The following is a 2,679-nucleotide window of genomic DNA, read 5'->3' as shown; positions in this document are numbered from 1 at the left end:
GCATACGGCTACCGGCTGCAGTCTTCACTCTACACAACAGTCAAGGTGGTTATTAATAATATATTTTTTAATATGTAACACCTCAAACGGCTCTCTGTTTAAAAAAAAAAACCCAATTTATCCCAGCAAACTGAGCCAAAACTAATTTTGACTTTTTATTTTCAGTTTCTATTGATGCTTTTGGTGTTTTTTCCTGAAAGACAGAGAGAGAAAAAGACAGAGAGTGATTGAAAGATACAGACAGACTGACATTCAGAGAGGGGGAATAAGAGACAAAGTCAGACTGATAGAAAGGCAAAGGGCCGAAGCTGAGTGTTTCATAGCGTGGGCTTAAGAAGTATAGTGTGTACAGTAACAGCACCCTTTTCCAGAAGGAGCAGAGTAGTAAAATAAGAAAAGAAAGAAAGAAAGAAAGAAAGAAAGAAACATGGACACAGAGAGAGAAAGAGAGAGAGAGAGAGAGAGAGAGAGAGAGAGAGAGAGAGAGAGAGAGAGAGAGAGAGAGAGAGAGAGAGAGAGAGAGAGAGAGAGCAAAGAGGAGTAGTGACAGCAGCATCAGTAGTACCAGTAGTCTGAGTGGTTATTTTTTCTTTCCTGCAGGAAACATCAAACCAGAAGATTGTTGAGGTCCTGGGGGCTTATGAGGACAGCGCAAGGCCAATGACTTACGTCCTACTGATCATGGGTGGGGATACATTCAGTATTCCAGCACAGCTATGGATCCCTCTGGAGCCCAGAGTGGAGGAGCCACCGTTCTGGCTGAAAATACGTTACACGGGGGGAAAAATCACAGAGGTGGAGGAGGTGAAAGAAAGAGAAAAGGAGGCTATGGGGGAGGAATAAAAGATCACAATAATTCATTTAGTTTTTCAATTAATTTATGGTCAATGTTTCTTCAAATTATATTTTCTTTTTAATAGGTTTTAATTAATTTTTATTTGTATTAGTTTTTCAATTAATTTATATTCTATGTTTAATCAAATTATAGTTTCTTTTTAATAAGTTTTAATTCATTTAAATTTTTATTAGTTTTTCAATTAATTTATATTCTATGTTTAATGAAATTATAGTTTATTTTTAATGTTTTAATTCATTTAAATTTTTATTAGTTTTTCAATTAATTTATATTCTATGTTTAATCAAATTATATTTTCTTTTTAATATGTTTTAATTAATTTAAATTTTTATTAGTTTTTCAATTAATTTATATTCTATGTTTAATCAAATTATAGTTTATTTTTAATGTTTTAATTCATTTAAATTTTTATTAGTTTTTCAATTAATTTATATTCTATGTTTAATCAAATTATAGTTTTTGAATCAAGTTGTAAATCAAAATGTTTAATAAAGTTTATGTTTTGAAATGTATTGTGTTGTGTTGTATAGTGTTGAAGAATAATTCTATTTTGAAAAACTTCACTTTAAATATTGATTCTCACTTGTAATTGTTTTATCACAAGGAGGCAGCCTGAAGCAGATCAGTTCAATCAAGATATCCTTCTTTGATTCTCTTGTTCCAGCAGCTTACAACACGGGACAGGGGAATACGATGATGTACTTACAGAGTTCAAATAGAATAATATTTGAGGTAAAATAATTCACAGTAAGTATGTGCACTATGTATTCTTCTTTCTTAGGTAAATCTAAGTGAAATGGACTGTGTTTATAGTCTTCTGTTAACTCCATGCTCTTTTACATTACATGTTACATTCACATACTGATGATAGAGGTTGCTATGTTAAGTGCCATCAGTGTTAACTAATCCCATTCACACACCGGCATGTGGACAGCTGGACCCATGATCGAATCCCGACCATCCAACTGAGAGGCAGCCTACTCTACCACAACCGCCTCGGGGACTTCACAGAGAAAACTGCACCAGATTAAAAACACACACAGTATGAAAGCACAGTGGGATTCAAATATGAAATGGTAACAATTAGATGTGGGTAGGAATTATAAATAATGGCCAGAAAGGACATATTTTAGACTTGTATTATTATGTTGAAATGCTGATTGAGCAGGTCACCGACTGTCAGAGCAAGTCTCTCTGCTCGGCCATCTGCTGTACTTTTAAATACTTCTGGAGGGCAGCAAAAGTTACACTTTTTTTATCTCCCTGGCCTGACTACATTTCTGTCTGAAAAGACATGAAAAACATGTCACTGTGTTCATCAGAGTCTATGGATGCTCACAGTCTGATCCTTTTTCTGATAACTATTACAGTTAGTGCACAGCGTCTTCAGTTTCAGACAGCCTTATCCTCATCAATCCCATTCTAAATCAACTGTTAAACAGCTGGTCCCACACACACACACACACACACACACACACACACACATACACACACACAACACACACACACATTTATACACAAACACACACACACGCACACACACACGCACACATACAAGTGATTAAGACGACCTCATCAGTGCTGACACACACACACCCACACACCAACACACACCCACACACACACACACACAGGTTACACATTTTCATAGTTTGTCAAGCAGTTTTATAGGTGCTACTACTTCTACCACTTCTACTTTTTCTTCTTTTTCCACTTCTTAAAATGTTTAAGACCCTTCTACTTATTCTGCTCTTTTTAACTTTTGTATATATAATTCCTTTACTTCACATTTCCACATGTTCAGCTGTGTTTCACAGCTTTCA

General features: G+C 35.1%; 1 long non-coding RNA gene across 1 annotated transcript; it reads left to right on the top strand.

Moving 5' to 3' along the window:
- LOC117808534 lies at positions 1–858 on the top strand. The gene is made up of 2 exons (XR_004630348.1): positions 1–45; positions 601–858. It is a non-coding gene; the product is annotated as an uncharacterized LOC117808534 (long non-coding RNA).
- The last annotated feature ends 1,821 nt before the right edge of the window (positions 859–2,679 follow it).

The sequence above is a fragment of the Notolabrus celidotus genome, unplaced genomic scaffold, assembly GCF_009762535.1.
Source record: "Notolabrus celidotus isolate fNotCel1 unplaced genomic scaffold, fNotCel1.pri scaffold_115_arrow_ctg1, whole genome shotgun sequence".
In the NCBI taxonomy this organism is placed as follows: domain Eukaryota; kingdom Metazoa; phylum Chordata; class Actinopteri; order Labriformes; family Labridae; genus Notolabrus; species Notolabrus celidotus.
This window is presented reverse-complemented; position numbering and strand designations above follow the sequence as displayed.